This window comes from Phyllopteryx taeniolatus, chromosome 13, assembly GCF_024500385.1.
Source record: "Phyllopteryx taeniolatus isolate TA_2022b chromosome 13, UOR_Ptae_1.2, whole genome shotgun sequence".
NCBI classification, from domain to species: domain Eukaryota; kingdom Metazoa; phylum Chordata; class Actinopteri; order Syngnathiformes; family Syngnathidae; genus Phyllopteryx; species Phyllopteryx taeniolatus.
In genome coordinates, this window is record NC_084514.1 from 5,315,560 (window position 1) to 5,337,978 (window position 22,419).

The 22,419-nt window shown below is 40.7% G+C and overlaps 2 long non-coding RNA genes across 3 annotated transcripts in view; one reads left to right on the forward strand and one right to left on the reverse strand.

Moving 5' to 3' along the window:
* LOC133488037 (uncharacterized) lies at window positions 1–5,876 on the reverse strand. Its single transcript, XR_009791536.1, has 3 exons — window positions 5,738–5,876; window positions 393–476; window positions 1–201 (listed from the first exon to the last, which is right to left on the reverse strand). It is a non-coding gene; the product is annotated as an uncharacterized LOC133488037 (long non-coding RNA).
* The window catches only part of LOC133488036 (uncharacterized), a 26,665-nt gene continuing 9,517 nt past the window's right edge, over window positions 5,272–22,419 (forward strand). The window contains exons 1-6 of one of the 2 annotated variants that reach the window (XR_009791535.1): window positions 5,272–5,664; window positions 5,827–6,215; window positions 8,506–8,599; window positions 8,779–8,935; window positions 10,180–10,258; window positions 11,311–11,488. This is a non-coding gene — a long non-coding RNA (uncharacterized LOC133488036). Of the gene's footprint in view, window positions 5,665–5,826; window positions 6,216–8,505; window positions 8,936–10,179; window positions 10,259–11,310; window positions 11,489–22,419 lie in introns of both variants that reach the window. The other variant, XR_009791534.1, reaches the window with a different exon arrangement.

Sequence of the window (22,419 nt, forward strand, 5' to 3'; positions counted from 1 at the left end):
TGATGTTCTGGTATCAGCATTTAATGCTCACATTTAAAAGATTCTTAACATTTACATACAACATGTTTGCTAAAGAACACTGACTGCATCCTAAAATAAATTCATGGGAAGGAGTGCTCCCAAAGCAGAGTTGCAGGCTCTTTTCTTGTGTAAACATTCACTTTCACATTGTTGACCTGAAGCTGTTGACTTAGGGCAGACCTGGAGGAAATCAAAAAGAGACAAATCAGAGTGAGATATATGGTGGAACCAAAAGAGAAAACAATTGTGTGGCTGTCTATCAACATCTGGATGAGTTAGTGTGCGTTGCAGTGTGTGCACGTGTGTGTGTTTGTGTGTCCTAGGAGGATTTAAGACGGGAAAGCTGCTGAAGGTAATCTTGCGGCCCTCACCTGATAACAGTTTCCACCTGCAGCCTCTTAGCCAGCGTACAGACCGCCATCAATCAAGAAAGTGTCCTTCGGTAGAGATGAGGGCTGAGGATGGTAGAGTGCAAATTTTTATTTTACAGATTAGTTATTAAATAATACAGTGTTGAGCTCATGCACACCGTAGCAATGACTCCTAGTATTTGATAGGGAAAAAAAGACTTTTGCGCCTTGAGAGGAGGCTTTTCCTCATAAGAAACAAAACAACAGCAAGTGTAGTCTTATCGCATGTCTTCACACAAAAATAATCTTACGACACTTTAATGACGATTAGCCTTCTGGTAGACTCTTGACATGTGGTCGCTACAATGTTGTGTAAATCCTCGTTTATGTTCCGCCCAGTATGCCTTGATTCTGGACTGCATTTTTTCCATAACAGTCTAATCTGCAGCGGAGTATATAAATGGCCCCGGCCATTATTTGTGGAAATACAGTCTAAGGTATTTGCACCACTATTTTTGTGTCCTTTGCCAATTACTGATGGAAAAGAATCAATTATACCACAAACTATGTTCCCAGAACAGTTTCAATTCAATCTCCTCTTTCAACTATTAGCCTTAAAAAGAAATGGTTTACAGATTATTTGGTGTGTATATGTGGCGACAGCTCATAACTTCTTCGGCCTCCTAGGCTAAAATTGAAGACAAGATGGCACCAAAGCCCTGTCTTATAGAACATTTAAATTTTTTTCATTAAAAGCCCCATCAAAAAGAAAAGTAGCCTCAGTGTTCTATTCGACAGGACTTTGGTGTCAACTTGTGGCATCTTAGGGTGTTTTAGAAAGCACACAAAAACAGCAAATAGGGGAGTTTTACAAAGAATCACAAGCAATGAGTTCCTCCAAAAAAATTAGCGAATCAGGGAACACTGTATTCTTTGTTTTGTCCATTCTACAATACTGTGTTCTGTGGATGTGTTAAATGTTTACCAGCAAAGTACTAAATTGCTACAAATTGTTTTACCATTCAACCATTCATCAGGACTCAGAACTCTTCGCAAATATTCATTGGGATGCATGTAATCAAATGGCCTATCTTGTGACTTCATTGGCCTTCAGGTCTCGCACATCTGACAGATAATCAGTGACCCACTCAGCTGGCCCGATCTTGGTGTAGGGGAGAGCGTCAGTCCCGTGGTCCCAGTGTAAACATTATGGATTCCCGTCGAGGCTTTTTGACAAAATTGTCACACATCTCCTGTCGCCACCCATTGTGCGCTCTTATCTTGTGTCGGGTAGTCCTACTTGCACACAACTAATACCGAGATTAGTACACTGGCTACAAAAAAAAAAAAAAAAAAGAAGCTATCTTTGAAAAGCTGTATTGCTCACAGTAGAGTCGAGTCAAGAAAATGTCTGCTATTACTGTGCTTCAAGTCTCAAGACAATCACATGTAGCAGCCTGTTTTGTAACGTTTCAGAACACAAACGTTTGATAGGAATATGGCAGGTTTGCTTGGGATCACTAGCATGGTGTAGCTGTGGGTTCCGTGTCTGCCTCACAGTTTTGGGGTTTGAATCTCCCACATTCCAAAACAAGCATGTTAGGTTCAGTGAGGACTCTAAATTAATTATCCTTCGGTGGCTTGCGGTTCCAGGATGTCAAAACTCACTTGCGACCCTAATGAGGACAAACGCTGCTGAAAATGGACAGAAGGGTCGAGCTCAAACATGAATTAAACTCAATACTAAACATTGACATTTCCCCCAAATAAACCCAACCAAATAGATTGGTCATGGAAACAAATCATGTGAAATAATCAGCGTAGGTCAGATTGAAATACAGTGGAATAGATTAAAACAGAAGAGAGATGAATGGATTATCGAGGGGTAACGGCAAACACAATCAGTCGGATTTAATAACAAAGTTAAAGGGAAAAAAAGAAAAGACCGAAGCTGCAAGGTAGGGTGAGAAGTCTTTCAAAACTGCCCGTCACTGGGATTTCCCTGCAAAATGTTGGATGGCAAAGTAATCTCAGTTTAAGAGAAAAATCTCTTGACCACAATCCAATCAAACTTCATACCCCATCTGGGCCCGTCCACTTTGAACCATTTATATATATATATATATATATATATATCCAAACATATATATACACACAGTATCAATTGTGTGTGTGTAGGTGTGTGTGTGTGTGTGTGTGTGTGTGCTGCTCAACCAGCAGTGTTTAATGCTGCTGTCCCACAGGTTTTTAATCCAGATTATCAGGAGTAGAAAGTCACTGACTCTGCCTCGGAGCTCACATTAGCCACCCGTTTAGTGCTCTCTCTCTCTCTCTCTCTCTCTCACACACACACACACACACACAGACATGCACACACACGCTGTCTTGATGGGCGTAAGTGGACCAATTTGTCATGATCTGTTTTTGTTTAGATTATATTTAGTTTTGTTTCATGTTGTCTTTTCTTGTGACCCATGTTTATATCTTGTCTTGCTCGTTAGGTTTTTGTTTCCGCCTGTTCTCGTTAGCCCTGTTCCACCAATTAGCTCCCTCCAGTCACTTGTGTCTTGTCCATGTGTGCCTCGTTGTCTCATCAGTTAGCTTGTATTTAGTTCCCTTGTTTCTTTCAGTCTGTGACTGTTCGTTGATTTTGCTGTCACTTAGTCCAATTTTTGTAATGTACACACACATTTCTTCCTTGACCAACTTTTTGAACATCTCATGTGGAGATCATTCTTTGTAAAGGTTCTACACACACGCTCACATTTTTTTCATACTCCGAGGTAGTGTGCCAAGTTGCCAACAGTGCCACGGCAGCCATTATTTTGATACCCTCCTTGCCAAAAATACCCTCTACAGTGATAATGTTACAATGCAACAAAAACTCCCAATTTCCACTTTGTTGTTTGCAGATAACCTGGTCTTGCATATTCCCCCCACTCCCCCCTCACCCAGAATGCTTTGCTTTGGCATCACCTGAGTGTCAAAGCACTGCTCTATTAACGGTGAACGATAAGCTCTCATTCGCCCACGCTAAGACACGTTCTCTCTCGGGGGCGGTGTGTTTCCATACAAGCTGCATCACCTCACTTATGCACCTCCGACCTCACAGCCACTGCACTCCGCTTGACCCGTTTCAGCGCAGTCACAATGTTGTTGCATCTTTTGACTTCATGCTGTGAGGCAACAACACATGCCATCCATATTTGATTAATGTTGAAGTCCATATACTTTAATGATATTCCCAACATCTGCTCTTTCACACTTGTGGCAATATTTTCTAATACACTGTAAAAGGGCGGCACGGTGGACGACTGGTTAGAGCGTCTGCCTCACAGTTCTGAGGTCCGGGGTTCGATCCCCGGCCCCCGCCTGTATGGAGTTTGCATGTTCTCCCCGTGCCTGCGTGGGTTTTCTCCGGGCACTCCGGTTTCCTCCCACATCCCAAAAACATGCATGGTAGGTTGATTGAAGACTCTAAATTGCCCATAGGTGGGAATGTGAGTGCGAATGGTTGTTTGTTTGTATGTGCCCTGCGATTGGCTGGCAACCAGTCCAGGGTGCTCCAGCGCGCCCGCGACCCTAGTGGGGAGAAGTGGCTCAGAAAATGGATGGATGGACACTGTAAAAGACCAAGAGTTGTCTCTCTAGTTTATTCCTTGCAAAATGGAGAATTTGTACAGAGGAGACGTTTACAGGAGGTCCTAGCTTTACAACCACTTAAGGGGGAACTAAACCCTAAATGAATTTGTTTTAAGTAATAAGACATTGTATGTGCCCCCACTTGTCTAAACACAGTATTCTGATTGATATTGCATTCATGGAATAAGAATTAAATAGATTCATTCATCAATTTTCATTCATCTCAGGGGGCCGCCATGTTTGACAATATTTCCCTCTGCTGTCGACCGAAATTAAAGTCAAAACAGTTCTCCCGCTTGCATGGTGAAAGTCACGTGACCAAACCCGGAAAAGAACTGATAACTAGCATAACTACGGGTTGATGACATGATGGTTTGAACCCAAAAAATTGTATACCACCATGTCATCAACCCATAGTACTATCCCCAGGTGTCCAAGGAAGGCCCATCAGAATGAGCACTATGTGCAATGAATGAGAAAGTAAAAAAAAAAAAAACGTTTATTTTTTATTTACTTTAATTTTGTCATTACTGTATGTTTTTATGAAATTTAATATTATAGAGTGCTATTTTTCTCATTAAAAAGCGCATAAGAAAAATGCTTTTTTTTTTTCCTTTGGGAGGGAGCCAGGAATGGATTAAAGGCATTCCTATCCATTTCAGTGGGGAAAGATGATTTTAGATACAAGGGTTTTGATATAAAAGCGAGGTCACAGAACAAACTGAACTCTTATCTCAAGGCACCACTGTGACAGCAGCGACATGGAGGAAGGAGAAATGGGGAGCATTAACGACAGTGACGCAATTCATTCAGAAAAGAAGATATTCCCCATCCATGTTTGTTTAATGCTGTCAGCTACAAGAATAATTTGTGGTGAATTAAAAGATGTCATTTTTTAAAGTTGGTATCTAAGCTAATTTAGTTTTTTTGTTGTTGTTAGTTTGTTCACAATGTCAGCAGAGCTATGGGGACACGCTGTTTCGATAGCATAGTTAACCCAATGCTAGCTAGCTAGTTTTTGGTTTATTAAAACGTGATTTCTTTTCTTGTCAAATACGAGCACTTTGTATGTAAATAATTACATAATAATTAATACATAATAACATTATGTAAATCATTTTGTATGTAATTGACGGTAACAATTCCTTTGTACTTTTCTACTTCAGTATATTTCAGTCTGTACTTTTTTACTTTAAGTGCAAGAGTTGAATCAGTACTACTTTTACCAGTCTTTTTTTCACAAGTATTTAAACATATACTTAAGTATAATACTACAGAGTGTCCGCTGGTATGTCGGGAACCTCGTCAACCAAGTCCTCTCTTCAAGGTCTTCTGACTGTCGCACTTATGCTAAACCTTGAGCGCCTTGTGATCATAAACAATTACAGTTACAGTGGGACAGAGCTTAGTAGCCTTGGATAATGTACCACATGCTGCTTCACCAAATCTCCAGACAAAGACAGGATTATCTGGCCACATGAAAAAGCCATTTGCCCTGTGACTGGCTGGCGATCAGTCCTCAGCTGGCATAGTCTCCAGCTCCAGCTCCAGCTGTCCCTAATGAAGACAAGCGCTGTGGAAAATGGATGGATGGATGTTTGGGATCATTTTATTTTTTTGTTTTTGCTGGCGCCCGACCGCCTCACAACTGGTAATTTTCTACTCAAATGGAGAACATAAAATGTTACGGGGCTACCCGCCGAGAACAACAGATGAGGCCTTACTGTTTTGCTCTTTAGGTCCAATCACAGTTTTCAAGCCCAACAATGGACGACAAGCTCTGCCTCATCATCTCCTTGTGTCTTTTTCCCAGCATGCTCACCGGTGAAGATTTCCCTCCCTAGATGAGAAGCTTCCTCAATGGGGGCCTTTTGTTCACTGCCGCTCCTCTTCTTCTCCTGCGGCATGAAAGCAGTGTGGCTTGGCGATATTATTGACCGCCGACATCTAATTGGAATCAGCTAGAATGCGCGGCGACCAATGGGGGGAGCCCGTTTTACTGCTCAGCGAGCATCAGACATGGAGGATGAGACTCATCAGCACACTGTGGTGAGCTAAGGTTGTTTGTGAGAGGCTTGCTCGCTCAGTAACGTGATGACATCACAAGGAATTTCACACATTGCCGGAGCGTTTGATGCAGCTGGGCATCACTGGTGGAAAGTAGCCGAGGACAAATACTTCGTTACTGTACTCAAGTAACTTGTAAGTAGATTTTTCAGGTACCTGTGGTCTACTATTATTTATTTTTCAGATGACTTTGACTTTTACTTCCTGTATTTGAAAACATATCTCTACTTTCTACTCCTTACGTTGTCATAATAGACTTTTTTCAACTCCACGAATGACAAAACAATAGAAAAATGATGTAAACAGAGAGAGGTAACATCAACCATGGTTGAGATCTTGATTGAATGAGGTCTTGGGGTCTTAAACTCGCCACACACCAAGCAACACGGCCAAACGAGACTGAGGTGGACCATCGTGAAAAAAACTACAGCTGACAGACTCTTTACCGCACAGCAAGCGATTGAGCACCGCACATCTAGCGACACACTGCAACGTAAAAATTGCAACCCAGTATCGGCTTTGAGGCTCTACATACAGTGTACTGAATTTTATTTGTGTTTAATTGAACCACAAAAACATGTTGTGATTGTCAAGGAAGAAGCAGATTGCAATAAAGAGAACAAAATGCGTGAGAATAAAGGAAGGCGTGTTGATATTTTGAGAAGGCTGGTTTTTGTTTTAACAAAAAGATAAATCATTTCAAAACTTTTCACCATTAATGTGACCTATAACCTGTAGTCGATTGAATTAAAAAAAAAAGTATTAAGTCTTAAGTACAGAGTGTGAGTACTTTTGCCTCATCTGCCAGGCCTTATATTTTTTCAATAGCTGGTACGTAATGTGCTAGGCTATGGGTTCGCATGTCTGCCTCACCATCACAATATCTGGGTTAGAATCTCTGTTTGAACATCACATCCTCAAAACATGTTTCTTGGGTTAATTGAAGACTCCACAATTGTCCAAAGGCGTGAATGTGAATGGTTATTTCTCGACTGTATATGTTCCCTGCGATTGGCTGGCGACCAGATACCTTGGCGAAGATAGGCTTCAGATCATGATGAAGAGAAGATAGACTATAGAAAATGGATGGGTGGATGCAATTGTGTGTAATTTTCAGCAACTTTTCTTTAGTAAGCATTTCCTGATTTCGAATAAACTTTTGATGGAGTGAGTGTTGTGATGCTGAATCAAAGTCAACCCCTTCATACAGTCTCTTCTTTTTATTGTGCGATTTATTCCACTAAAAAGAGAGACTGGTGATTCATAACGCACAACGCACTTTTCATTTTATTTTTTTAACCATAATCATTCATCAATGGACCAAAGCCAAAATTCACTAAAGTAGTATCTAATGGAACATGAAATGGTTACACAGTGAAGCAGACCTTTTAATAAGGCACTTTTGATATCAAATGTAATCACTTAAATATTGTTTCCCATTAAACTTCCATTTAGCCCTCCATTTTCTATCACGCTTCTCCTCATTTGGGTCATGGGTGAGCTGATCTAGTCTAGCTGACTTTGGGCGAAAGTCGCTGGTCAATCACAGGACACATCAAGACAAATAACTAGTCTCACACTCACTTCTATGGACAATTTGGTCAATGATCCTAACATGCATGTTTTTGACATGTAGGAGGAAGCTGAAGCTGATTTACTTTTCTCTTTTCTTTTTTTTTTAAAAAGTATTTTTTTTTCTTGAAAGAGCCCACGTTTTCCCTCATCATATTAAGGCTTTATTGAAGAAACATTGGGCTTTTTTTTTTTCTACTCACAGTCATGCTGGATATTCTTTATCCTCTGCAAAAAATGACAAACATTACTGCAGCTTACCGAGTTGCGTAGTTGTGACCATCTTCTCATGCATTATGTCTATTATCCTGCCCCCCGGTGGTCAAATCATAACAGAAGACAACAGAAGGAGTAAAGTGTTGATGGGCATTAAAGCATAAAATCATGATTCACAAACTGTTGAATTCTTTACTTTCTATTTAATTATGTTATGTTTTTGTAAAGTACAATACTGGAGAGTGCTGTTTTTCTTATAGAATTTTTTTTTGTACGTCTCTTTTTTGTGCGGCTGGAATGGATTAATTCATTTCAGTTCATGTCACTGGGGAACGATGATTTGAGACATGTTTTGAGTTACGTACATGGTCACGGAATTAATTACATTTGTAAGTCAAGACACCACAGCATACTGTAAAAACCCATTAAAAAAGCGCTTTAAAAAATGATAAACTACAGTATTGCGGGGGAACACTCTACAGTATACTGGTAATACGGTTTGCACAAATAAAGGCCTGCCCCATCTGCAGTTGAGTAAACACCACTTTTTGTGGAAACAGTACAATTAAAGGCAGCATCCTGTTTATGTGTTTCCTGGTGATAAATGTGTGATGCTTTTTCTCTACTTTTTTTTAAGCCCCTCAAGTCTATTAAAGGCTGCAAATGAGCATCCCGCATGTGCGCTCGAGCAAGCCGAGTATCAACTAAGCAGACGCAGTCGCCGCTCGCAGGTTATTACATGCTGTCATTGTTTAATTCCTGCTCATTAAATGCTCCAGACAATGAAAAAGCACCTCCTTCTCGTGACAGCCTCTTTGTTAACCCTCTTATCTCGTTCCCGCCTCCCATTCTCGTTTCTTCGCTCTCTCTTTCTCCGCTGAGCTTCTGTGCCTACTGTCTGACACTCAAGGACCATTTGATGGCGTTTCCGAGCTGCCGTTAAATATCGGCATTCATCTCCCGAGTGAAAACCCGCAAGAGAGGGAAAACTTTGAACGATGGCGGGGACAAGGTGTGGAAGCCTTGGGATGTCACACACTGCTAACGGAACGGCCTTAGTGACAGAGGTGATATAAAGTGTCATAACTTGGTGTCCTTGCATGCAACACTGTAGAACCATCAATAATTTGAACCTCCTGTAGGTACAAGCTTGACTCTGTCTCCTCACTGGACACAAGATGAGGTGGAATCAAAATTCTGCCTTTACCAAGAAAATAATGCAAATACACGCAATAATTAAAATTCAATACCATACTCTTCTCTTGTTAGATTAAAACTTAAAAAAAGACTTATTTCTTGAAAAATTAGAGCATTTCTATAATAAGATTACAACTTTTTTTTTCCTAACAATGAGAATTTTGACGGCGGCACGGTGGAGGACTGGTTAGGGCGTCTGCCTCACAGTTCTGAGGACCGGGGTTGAATCCCCGGCCCCGCCTGTGTGGAGTTTGCATGTTCTCCCCGTGCCTGTGTGGGTTTTCTCCGGGAACTCCGGTTTCCTCCCACATCCCAAAAACATGCATGGTAGGTTAATTGACAACTCTAAATCGCCCGTAGGTGTGAATCTGTGTGTGAATGGTTATTTGTTTGTATGTGCCCTGCGATTGGCTGGCGACCAGTTCAGGGTGTACCCCGCCTACTGCCCGATGATAGCTGGGATAGGCTCCAGCACGCCCGTGACCCTAGTGAGGAGAAGCGGCTCAGAAAATGGATGGATGGATGGATGGATGAGAATTTTCACTTTTTTTCTTATGTTGCACATTTTGCCTGAAAAAAATATATTTTTATCCTATTTGACCTTTTTTTGGAATGTGACTTTTATTGAACACATTTTTTTCTTTTTATTTTATTATTACTATTAATATAACTTCTTTCTCTTGTAAGTTTACATTTTTCCCCCCAAAAATTATTTTCCCATTGTATTATTAAATTTGTTTTCAAATGTTACTTTTTCCAAACAACAATTATTTTTTTCTTTTCCCAACAAAAACAACAACAACAATAATAATTAATAATAATAATAATAATGGTGATATTTTTCTATTAAGAAAACTGTAAAGTTTTGATATTTGCCTCAAAATAATGTTTTCATTGTTTTAGAGGTCCCATATTTTGGCTCTTAAGACCTCCACTGTTTTCTTTTCTTCTAGCGCAGGTTTTGGGAACACATTTCCTATCAGGGACACCATCACTTTTTATAATATTTATTATTTTTTTCCCCATAGTCTCTTTAACATATCTCATCATTTTAATAAGGTGTAATTAAGGTGGTTATCAATGTTTTTCATCCCATTGCAATTGTGCATTTCAGGTATCCCTTCATGTAGACGACCCACTTGTGAGAGCACACGTGTTTGTTATGTTGACAGCGCTGGCTCAGGAGTGGAGAGGTAGGCGGAGATCTTCGCTAGTAATGTAGATAAACTCGAGAAAGTCGAATGACCTGAACCTCACGGCAGAAAAACGTCTGGAATGCGTGGATGATTTTAATTCAAATTTCAAATGTTTACTGAGGCATCATAGAGCCAGTATTACATCCCGAATACGAGAAAAAGTTGGTTTGGTCAAATATGACACCTTTACTACTCTTTCAGTCTCCTGATAATGTAAAAATCTTTAAATGACCTTTGGCACCTTTACTACTCTTTCAGTCTCCTGATAATGTAAAAATCTTTAAATGACCTTTTCCATGTTACTATGTTCTCAAGAAATTACAGCTGTTATTGACATAAGATTTGGACTTTTTTTTTTTTTTCTTCCAGTGTGGCTCTGTTACTCCTTGGTAAGACAGAGGCATAGAGCCCATAATGAAAAGTTCATTTATTTGTGGCTCTGTGCGCACCTGCGATCTCTACAGGCGGTACCAAAGAGCAATAACCCTAATGAGTCTGCGTGTGTTCGTGCGAGAGGCCATGAAATGAAAGTAATTACAGTGGGGAACAGCTTTTTGTCTCCTCGCTTCCTCTCATCTCAGTCTTTCCGTGCTCCGACGTGTCTGAGGTGCGTTTAGCTATTACGTGAGCGCACGCGGGCCCCCGAGCTCTCTCGCTCACTTGATCTTTGTCAGCCCGCCTCACACTCTTCTAATTCCAATAAGTCTCCTTGAAACAAATGGATTTACAGCAGGTCGGGAGAGAGGGAAGGAAAATACACTCTCCGCCTGTACAAAGATCACTAGAATGGCATTACTCCGCTCACCGTACAGGAGAAAAGTTTCTTTAGAAAAAAGTTGTAATGTTACTCGAATATCGTCGTCATCTTTTGACATTTTTTTTTCAGGAGAATGATATAATACTACAGTGGTGCAACATGTAGAAAGACTATATAACAGTACGCTCAGTCATATATTCTTTATCCTCTGTGTGGAACGACTCATATAGTTGCATACAGATGAGCCGAGAGAGGAGTTGAGACGTTATTATGAATCCCACTTGTGTTTTAGGCAGGACACCCCCCACAGTGCTCCCGCCCTGTGACCCCCTCTTGGGGGCAACATATCTGCGACTTGAGAGCAGACACACAACTCTCTAAACCAATGAGAGAGTGAAGAGCGGGGACCCTCCATCTGTTGGCCGTGTGCATGCCTTTGTGCGCACGCATGTCCGCTCGGGTAATCAAAGGTACGTTTTCTGACAGCAAGCCAGTAGCTGCACAGTTAATGGAATTAGTTCCAAAGCCTAATGCCAATGTGACGATGAGGGAACATTTTGGTTTCAAGCCAGATAAACGCGACCTATCCCGCTAACACCGACGAGCTGGTATGTCGAATTTGTGTGAAGTCGCAACACAGACAACACACAACCTCAAAGTAACAAAATATAATTTTAAATGCAACCATCCCACCCAATTTCTTCAGCTGGGAACAAAAAAGACGGTGGGACATCTCTTGTTTCCTGTCAGCTTGCAATTATAGGACCCTTCGCCGAACAATGCAAATACAAACGTGAATATGGCGCCCATATGCTGGCATTATATACAGTATAGCGTTATTAGACGCAGCCATTGAACATGTTAACAAATGAGCATTTAAAGAAAGGCTGCAGACTTTTGAAATTAGTACAAATCTTGAATCAAAACAGGTTGCTTTGATCTACTTGTTGTGATCTTATTAATGTTACTACTCGGCATTTTTTCTTAACCAACTGGTAACTTGATTGGCAGTATATTGCCTGTTAAGGCATTAATGACTGTTTATACCTCTGTACCAAATTTTAATGATTGGAGAAGTGAATTTTTTAGGAACACACCCTGAGTCTGTTTTATTTATATTTTTTGATCTAAGATATTTATTTACTGTTCCACATTAGAAATGTCAATGTTTCAATGCTACTTGAATAAGAATTAAAAGTAAATTGTTCTTAAAAAGGATGTTGTTGAAATATTACGCTCTAATATCATTATATCAGTGGCATAAAAAAAACATCATTGATACTATTGTTTATCGTGATAGTTTTGGGGAAAATATATCGTCCTAAAAAATTGCTATCATGACTGGCCTAAACACATACAATATACTGAGACGGAACAAGAGCAATGGATAACACAAAAATATTGTACAAACAGTATAAAAAAATAGAGGAACACCTGTAGTAAAAATCTGCAATATAGCAGGACTGCGAAGCAAGAACCGTGATATAGCGTAGGATTACTGTATCTGTATTCCGTGGTGATAAGTTGCAGGGACTCATTGTTCCCGGGTTAAGACTCATTGTTTCCATGACATGAGCATCCCGGGACTCACATAGTCTTAAGTGTAAGATTATCTGTGTGTGTGTGTGTGTGTGTGTTTGTGTGTGTACATGCATCATATAGGGTTGATCTCCAGATCAATAATTTGCTATACTTGTGCGTTTCTGGAAAATAAACTTGTAAACCACTTCCTTTTGGTTTGATGTTTGCGGTGTTGACGCATTATCTGGCAGTGGATCTTTTTCTGTTTGCGTCTGTTTGGTAATCTTTGGCTCTGGGCCCAAAAAAAAAACAACTTCCTTCACGGATAAAAGTGAGATAAACTGCAGGCCTGGGAATGGGAAGGAAAAAAACAACTCGCACGTAAACATTTGCGCGTGTCCTTGCGTCTGAAATGAACTTTGGACATGACTTGAGATGTTTTTTTTGTTGTTGTTTTTTTTTAAAAATACACTTTATACATGCAAATCTTGATGGGAAGCCAAACATCCCTGAGGTATTAAAATTTGACCAAAATGAATCACACAAGTAAATACAGGCCCAGTATCACTGATACCAATATACTTTTTGATTGGGTGGGCGCAACATCAAATTGCTGCAACCTTGAAAAACTTGGGCGCCTTCATTCGTATTTGTGGTTCTCTGGCGCAATTGCAAGTTGGACTACAGCGCGTTAAGTCACTGCTGTCCTAAGAAACCCTATAAAAATTGTTGTTGTGTACAGTAATCTCCCACATATCTTGCAATAGGAAAGTAGTACAGTATATCCTGACTGAGAGACAAGCTATATATATCGTGGCGGGAGCAAAGTAGCTTGGGTTGTTCCGAAGAGTCTTTGTGGAGTTCCGAAGAGTCTTTGTGGAGTGTGGAAGCCAAATGGCTTCCACAAATACATTTTTAGGGGTAATATTGTAAAATGAGTTTGAAATTATATTAGTCTTTTGGGACCATAGTTCGTGGCATATTTTCGGCTTGAAGTAATGATATAGTCCAGTGGTTATCGCAGTGTGTTCCAAGTACCACTAGTGGTACGTGGGCTCCCTCTATTGGTTACATGACAGAATCACTGAATTAAATTCTCAAACTGCGCATCATATAATAAATACAGTGGCTTGAAAAAAATGTTGAATCCAGTAAATTACCCTTCTTGAGTACATTTCAGTTGTATTTAACTTCAAGGGACAATACTTTTGCACTTACTCTTTCATAATGGTTATTTAGGTACATTTTTTTATTTAACTTTTATGTAAAAAACATTTTCATTGAGTCATTATTTAAGTACAGTTTCCCCCCCCCCCCCCCTCCCCTATATTTTCGCCTCACCGATGGAGCCTACTAGGCTACTGTATGTTAATGGTGGTTAATATAGTGGTACTTGGAGAGCCAAGTATTTTTTGAGGTGGTGCTTGGTGTAAAAAGTTACAATTCTAGTGTTACAAATTCAAATCACTTTTTGGTTTGGTGTCAATTGTTTTATTTATTTATTTTTTTGTTGCAGTTTTATCGTTTTCTGTTTTATGTGCTTTGTTCCCGTCTGCCTAGTTGCTTGTGAGATTTTATTCGTTGCCATTTGTTCTGAGCTCCTGCCCCCTTCGCTGCCAGCTTCCAATGTGCACTTATTTGTTGTGCATTAGTAACAGCCTTCAGCCAGTCTCCTTTAGGACAAGGAGGCGACACAGTGTTTTAAATGAGAGAGCTTCGCAGCGGAAGAAGTAGTATTCCAGGTGTGACAAATGGTTCTAGAAATGGCTCATTGGTCAGCTAAAGGGGGCCCATTAGCGGAATTAGCATAGGGCTGCGGGGAGGTCAAGGCCGGCCCTGTAGTGCCAAGGTGTGTTCGATGGACAGAAACGGACAAAAAGTGCATATCTATTGTGTAGATTTACAAACTGAAGGTCGAGAGCCAAGATCATTTGGAGAATTTGGAGTTTGTCCATCATCCGCTTTGTGCAGTGTACGACTACCACATGATGTTACCAACACCGATTTCTTACTGTAGGTGTGAAACCTTTCATACTGTATTCCTGCTAAATTGGTGCATCAGAGATCTAAAAGTAGAGCTGGAATTCATTCGCCGGTCTGAAATCCAAAGTCCGGCAAGGGGACCTACCATGCATGTTTTTGGGGTGTAGGAGGAAACCAGAGTGCCCGAAGAAAATCCACGCAGGCACGGGGAGAATATGCGAACTCCACAAAGGCGGGGCTGGGATTTGAACCCCAGTCCTCAGAACTGTGAGGCAGGCGCTCTAACCAGTCGGTCACCGTGCCGCAGATTATTATTTATTACCTTAAATTAAAATTTTAAGAAATGACAAAAGTTGAATGTTAAAAGATACAGTGAACACCCAACATTTGTGAATTCACCTATTCACAGATTCTTTTTTTTTTGGGGGGGGGGGGGGGGGGGCTCATATTTATTTCCATGTTAAGCACAAACAGATTGACATTTTTTTCCCCCAATTACCCGCTCTCCTCCTTTACGATCCATTCATATTTGATAAATGTAATCAGTGAAATACAATGTCCGTTGGCTGAATCAGTCACATCCTTATACTTAATGGAAACAAGCGCAGCCAATAATTTATGTTGGACCTGCATGTTCACTTTGAGTCATCAGCCTGAGTGCTTTTATAATGCAAAGAAGGTTCACTGTCACTGACACGCGCCTCGCTTAGCTTCTCTGCTTTACGCGCACACACAAACACACACACACACACACACGATGTCGAGAATTCTAGTGATTAATGGGGCGGTAAATGAGATTGTTACTGCTGTGTGCTCGCGAGGTGAGCCGAGGTGTCGGGAGCTTGGGTGGTGGTGATGAAGCGACGCAAACAGCGTGAAGATTCCGCCATGCAAATTAGAATCGATTCAAATTTCGGTTACACCTCTGTAATATGACGCTGAATGTAAATGATGTGAATTTGTCAGTAAGGTTAAAGCACAAAGCATAAAGCAGTTAAAAGTGATCAAATGCGATATCTAGTGCCAAACACTTTTAAACACAAACACTTCCGAATATTTTGAGACTTTGGCAAAGCCTACCAGACTTCAGAATATTTCACGAATCTTTGACAAATCTTGTGAGATTTCAAAATATTTCTTAAGACTTCAGAATATTCTGGGACTGTAACACATCTCATGAGACTTCAAAACATTTCGTCAGACTTTAGACTATTCCATGACACTTCTCTCGAGAATTTCTAATCTTTCATGAGAAACTTGAAAATATTTCATTTGGTGTTGGTAAATCTCGTAAGACCTCATTATAATTCCTGAGACTTCTAAATATTTTGCAAGACTTCGAGAAATCTCACGAGGCTTATGAATATTTTGTGAGAATTTTGACCATTTTTCATTTTCTGCGTGACAATATTTGTATTTGGAATTTGAGAGTCATGTTGTCAGTACTAAACTCGTAGACCAAAACAAAAATGTTCATTTTACGCAAACTTAATAATGTACCTATAAATAGCAAAATCAGAGAAAGTACGGTAACTCTTTTGCTTTCGTGTATTTATTTTTTTTTTACAGTTGAATATACAGTACTGTATATGTTAATGCTACAGGTAGTGGCCTAATATGTGCATAATTTGGATCCAGTGTAAAAAAAACTCCTATTCTTGGATTATATTCTTCTCAGTAAACTGTAGGATTGCGCTCAACAAATGTCTTCAATCTGCTGTCTAATGGCGGCTCAAACAATAACATGCAGCGGATTATGGAGATTGCGCCAGGATCCAAACAGGCTGTGCCAATCTGCTCTGCTGTTGGGAGAGCAAAATGGAATTAATCATACAAACTGTTCTTTTTTTTTTTTTTTTTCCTCATTAGAAAATGAAACCGTCGTAATTCAGCAGGAAAAATAGCCTTAGTAATTTCACCAGCTGTAGTGTTCCAACCCCAACATTCATTATTCCCGCAAAGACGGCAACGCTGTGTTTGGCGTTGCGTTCACAATGGACTCCTAAAAAATGATACATTTTGCACACCGACTTGTCATACTCCCCACGCGACAAAATGAATCAAGGCCATTCATGCACAACACATCTCATATTGGAAATGATGGGAACATATGTTATCTCTATGGCTGGGCTTTTTCCATATGGAAACCTTTGTAACCTGGTTCTTTGTGGAAGAAGAATTGTTGTACGGTGACATTCGCAGCATGTGGATGTGTGCCACTTTGTGGTGATGTTATCAAGGGTTGCCTAAAACTGAGGGTTGGGGGCTAAAATGGGTTGTACAGTGGTACCTCGACGTACGACTTTTGATTTGTTGTGTGACCATGCTCGTAACTCAAATTGCTTGTATCTCAAATCAACTTTGCCCATTGAAATGAGTGGAAATGACTTAACCCTCCTCAAAAACACACATTTATAAAGGTGTTTCAGTGTCGAACAGGGGATAAGTTCCAAAGAAATTTTGCAAATAGGTGAATTTACAAGTGGCCAAATGCTAATAGGCAGGGAACACTGTAAAAGTGTGTGTATACTAATGTTGAAATGTTACTTAAAAAAAATTGCGTGTATGGTGTCCTCTCTGTTCACTGGGGGATAGGGACCTAGTCCTGCCAGGTGGAGGAAAATAAAGAAAAGAGTAACTGACACCAGCCCCAAAATTCTTTCACTGTACTGCAATTACTTAGAGATGTCACAAGATGGTGGCAAAGCATTGCTTTTGTCTAAATGACACCTCACCACACGTTTTCATGATTAATCCGTTCAAAAGAAATCTTACTAAAAAACTAATTGTATGAAAACTGAAGCAAGGTTTCTCATAAGAAATCATGTAAATCCAAATAAATCCGTTTCAGACACCCAAAAACCAGAAAAATAAAGTTTATAGAAAATAAAGTCAAATTGAATTTGACTGACGCCACGGAATGTACTACCCCAATTCCAATGAAGTTGGGACCTTGTGTTAAACATAAATAAAACAGAAAAACAGTGATTTGCAAGTCATGTTTAACCTATATTTAATTGAATACACTACACAGACAAGATATTTATTGTTCAAACTGATCAACTTTATTGGTTTTAGCAAATATGACATTAACCAAAAAGCTGGGACAGGAGGCAAAAAAGACTGAGAAAGTTGAGGAATGTTTGGAACATCCCACAGGTGAACAGGCTAATTGGGAACAGGTGGGTGCCATGATTGGGTATAAAAGGAGCTTCCCTGTATTGCTCAGTCATTCACAAGTAAAGATGGGGCGAGTTTCACCTCTTTATGAATAAGTGCGTGAGAAAATAGTGGAACAGTTTAAGGACAATGTTCCTCAACGTACAATTGCAAGGAATTTAGGGATTTCATCATCTACGGTCCATAATATCATCAAAAGGTTCAGAGAATCTCGGGAAATCACTGCATGAAAGCGGCAAGGCCGAAAACCAACATTGAAGGCCCGTGACCTTCGATCCCTCAGGCGGCACTGCATCAAAAACCGACATCAACGTGTAAAGGATATCACCACGTGGGCTCAGGAACACTTCAGAAAACCATTGTCAGTAAATACAGTTCGGCACTACATCCGTAAGTGCAACTTGAAGCTACTATGCAAAGCCAAAGCCATTAATCAACAACACCCAGAAACGCCGCCGGCTTCTCTGGGCCCGAGCTCATCTAAGATGGACTGATGCAAAGTGGAAAAGTGTTCTGTGGTCCGACGAGTCCACATTTCAAGTTGTTTTTGGAAATTGTGGACATCGTGTCCTCCGGACCAAAGAGGAAAAGAACCATCCGGACTGTTATAGACGCAAAGTTCAAAAGCCAGCATCTGTTATGGTATGGGGCTGTGTTCGTGCCAATGGCATGGGTAACTTGCACATCTGCGAAGGCACCATTGATGCTGAAAGGTACATACAGGTTTTGGAGAAACATATGCTGCCATCCAAGCAACGTCTTTTTCATGGACACCCCTCCTTATTTCAGCAAGACAATGCCAAACCACATTCTGCATGTGTTACAACAGCGTGGCTTCGTAGTAAAAGAGGGCGGGTACTAGACTGGCCTGCGGACAATACGACAACGGATCTAAAGCTGAGCTGAATGGGAGTTCAAAGTGCAATCCTTCCATCTGAACAAAACGAGTTGAATGCAAAACTCCAAACAACCTTTGGCCCAAACAGTAGCACACTTTTAGAATTATTATTATTATTTTTTAGAAAGGCTTCACTCAACGGAAGGTTTCTCTTGACTTTCCTCCTAATACATCCACATGTCCTCCCTTCTGCCCTTTTCATGCATTTCACAATGCAATAAAAGGCCATCTTCATGCGGGGGGAAGCGGAGAAATTGATGCTTGGAAGAGGCAATATACGGCTCGGGAGATAAGAGGGAGCGTAGGGGCTGGCTCAGGATATTGGCTGCTTAAGGTTCTGATTTACACTCGGGATACGGAGACAGGAGGACCTAAGCTACCTGTTAGCACTTCTATATATATATGGCTACGTGCTCGCTAATTCAACATTTACATACGCTGATTGGCAGCGTACTTGACGGGCAGGTGCAATGAAAACTAACCTGCCTTCCGCAAAGTAAGATTGTCAGCGGGTTCACGGTCCTCAGAGGTATTGTCTCCTCTCATCCATCTTCTCCTCATCGCCATCCATCCGCCGAGGGAGCCAATGTGACATCCTTGGGGCATAGTGAAGAGGACGATGCTTGAAGCTGTCACTTCTCACCTGTACTCCATCACGACATTGTGTGGTTGACTTGAAGATGGATGATTAGGATGGGGGTCCGCCATCCGTTTTCATAAGGCCGGCGGCCAAGTGACAATGTCGTCACGCACGGATGGCTCTCTCCAGGCATTCGAGATCGTACATTTATTGCGCCTCACTTAAAGGGAATGAATGAATGAAGCTGCTTTGATTGGCGCAGACAGCCCTTTTTGTTAAAAAAACCGGCTGCGCGAATCTGCGAGATTACGACAACCCGCCCCCTTCGTAGTTGCGCCACACGCTGGGCCGAATTTGCGCGAGTCACGAAAATAGAGGGCCTGCTGTCAATCTAAACATAAATACCCCTGTTTATTTAAAACAGTCAAACAACTGTCTAAAGAAATTCCCCCATTAGCTTAATGCTAACACTAATTAGCATGTATGTTGCGGTGCTTTAACGAACACAAATGGTTCAACAACACAACCGCCTAGCGGGCAGGTGTCAAACTGGTGGCCCGGGGGGCAGATCCGGACCGCCACATCATTTTAGGTGGCCAGCGAAAGCAAATCAAAATTGCTCATTGTGTTCTGTTGTAATACCATTGAGATATTTGCAAGCATTTTTTTGTGACCCCCTTTGAAAAGAAATGTAATAGTTGAAAAACATGTTTTAAAAGGTTTCTGTTTTCAAAACTGCTTATTTGTCAATGTGTTGTGTATACTTTATGTAATTAGAATATATGTGGTAATCTTTCATTTATATGGGTTCACAGTCGTAGCGGCCCTCCGAGGGAAGTCATAACTACGATGTGGCCCGTGACAAAAATGAGTTTGACACCCCTGGCCTAGCGGGTGGAAGGACGGGCCTTCCCACACCTGTGAATATTCTCAATTTGTGTGTGTGTGTGTGTGTGTGTGTGTGTGTGTGTGAATATCTTGAAAACTGCGTTACGATGTCTCAAAAATAAATGCGTATGCCCGCTGATCCACAAACGCACTTTCAACAATTCACAAGCAGAATTGAATATTTACAAATTACAAGTCATGATAAGTGCACACACAACATTCAAAAAACGCATGTAAATCTCTGATATATTTGTGGATTTGAAAAACAAGTGTAAATTGCAGATATATTTGGGTAAATAATTTGGAGACACACCTCTCCCCATACTTATAATAGAAACCTTATCAAGTGTATCTCCACCCCTTTTTCACTTTCCTTCTCCATCTTCTGCAGTCACCTACTGTTCATCTTGCACACACACACACGCACACACACACTCACACACACACACACATCAATTCTCATTAACGCCGGCCTCCAGGAAGTGGAAGCTTTTTTTCTTTCCTGGTTATTTCCATCAGCTGTGAGCGTCCCAAGATAATGCTCATTTATTCTGAGCGGTGTTTACACAGGTTAAGTGACGCGCTGAGAGGAATGACAGACATTGGCTGGCCTTTATTCCAACACAATTGGATCCATCGCCCACCGCTTAATGGTTGCGTTCGGGCTTTTTGACAACAGCGGCCCCACCCCACCCCACGTGACACGTCTGGTGTTTATCTTAGACGACTGAACTGCGGGATCTCGGCGAGGTAAAATAGCTTTGCGAGCAGATCCTGTTGGCTTTTCGCTATGACTCTTAACATCCATAAAGCTTAAGGCCTTATAAAACACACACTTTATGGCACTGTGTCATAAAGCCCAGCGCAAAACAGGTCCCTGTTGACTATGTAGATTTTTCTTTTTACCTTTTTGCATGCAAGGTCATTTTAAAGATTTGAATGGATAGTAGCTACTTGAAATGCATTTTAAAATATATGTTTTTAGAGTTCATTCATCACCCCTTCAACAAGGGGTATTGAATGGCAGTTGTCAATGTTTGTAAAATGGCCCTGACTGAGTTTCAAACTTCACAATTTGTTGGTTTTCACCATTTTATTGTCACCAATTATCTATCTATCTATCTATCTATCTATCTATCTATCTATCTATCTATCTATCTATCTATCTATCTATCTATCTATCTATCTATCTATCTATCTATCTATCTATCTATCTATCTATCTATCTAATCTAATCTATCTCATTGTTGCTTCACAATTGAATTTAGCTGTTTTAGGGTCACTGTCTAGTTAAATAATTGTACGAGTGTGCCACGGTGTGATGTGATCAGAAAACATTGTATTTGTGTTCAGATATGTGAAGCAGCATGTGGCTCATTGAGCAAGGTTATTTTGCATGCAAGTAGCTGTAACCAAGTGTATGTTTGTAATCACCTGACCTCGCAAATATAATTTTTTTTTCCTTAGACATCTTTCCCAAAAAGTGCAGAACTTAATATTTTCAAATATTTAGACTTTCTGTAGGTAACATCCAGGAGTCCCAATACTTTTGATCATGCAGTGCATTTAAAATAAGTCTTTTAGTGAAAACGATGAAACGAGAGATGCGGAAATTGTAAGTGCATGACCATCAATTTAGCTGCCGAGATAAGGGAATAAAAACACAATTACAAAGTTACGCTGAATGAGCCGCGCTTCCATTGTCTGTTGCTAATCCCACTATCAGGAATTTCCTTTCAACCACATCGCCCAAAAGTGGACTAAATAGCAGAGATACCCTGTAAGAAAGAGAGAGTGTGAGGAAGTGGAAGGAGGTCTCATTAGTAACTTTCCTTTATAATTTCCTCCTTAAATTAATTTCCCAAAGTGGAGATTAATCGACCAACAGCGGCCGGGTTGGTGCACATAAATTCCAGGAATAGCTTGGCTTCAAATCGGTGGTCAGTGTAGTGATATTTAAAGACACTACTTCACGGTACATGTGCATCAACTGAAAACTTCTCGTGTCTATTTTTTTGTTTGTTTTTAATTCCTGGCAAAGGCGCAGTCGTTAATGTTAATTTGGGGATGATCAGCGTTCGTATACTGTATGACGGAAGATTCAATATAAACCCGCTCTCCGATCAAACTAGCGCCGCAGACCGTTTCATACACACACACACACACACACACACGCACACGCACATCCAGTATGTGTCATATTTAGAAATGGTTTTGGTTTGAATTGTCTCGGATTCGACTTTCTAAAGTCTTGGTTTTGTCTCGGTCTCAGTGTTGGCCGAACTCTGTATTTTTTTCCGTTGGTACCGGTTGAGACCAGCGCTAATCTGCTATGCAACTTCATGAATGTG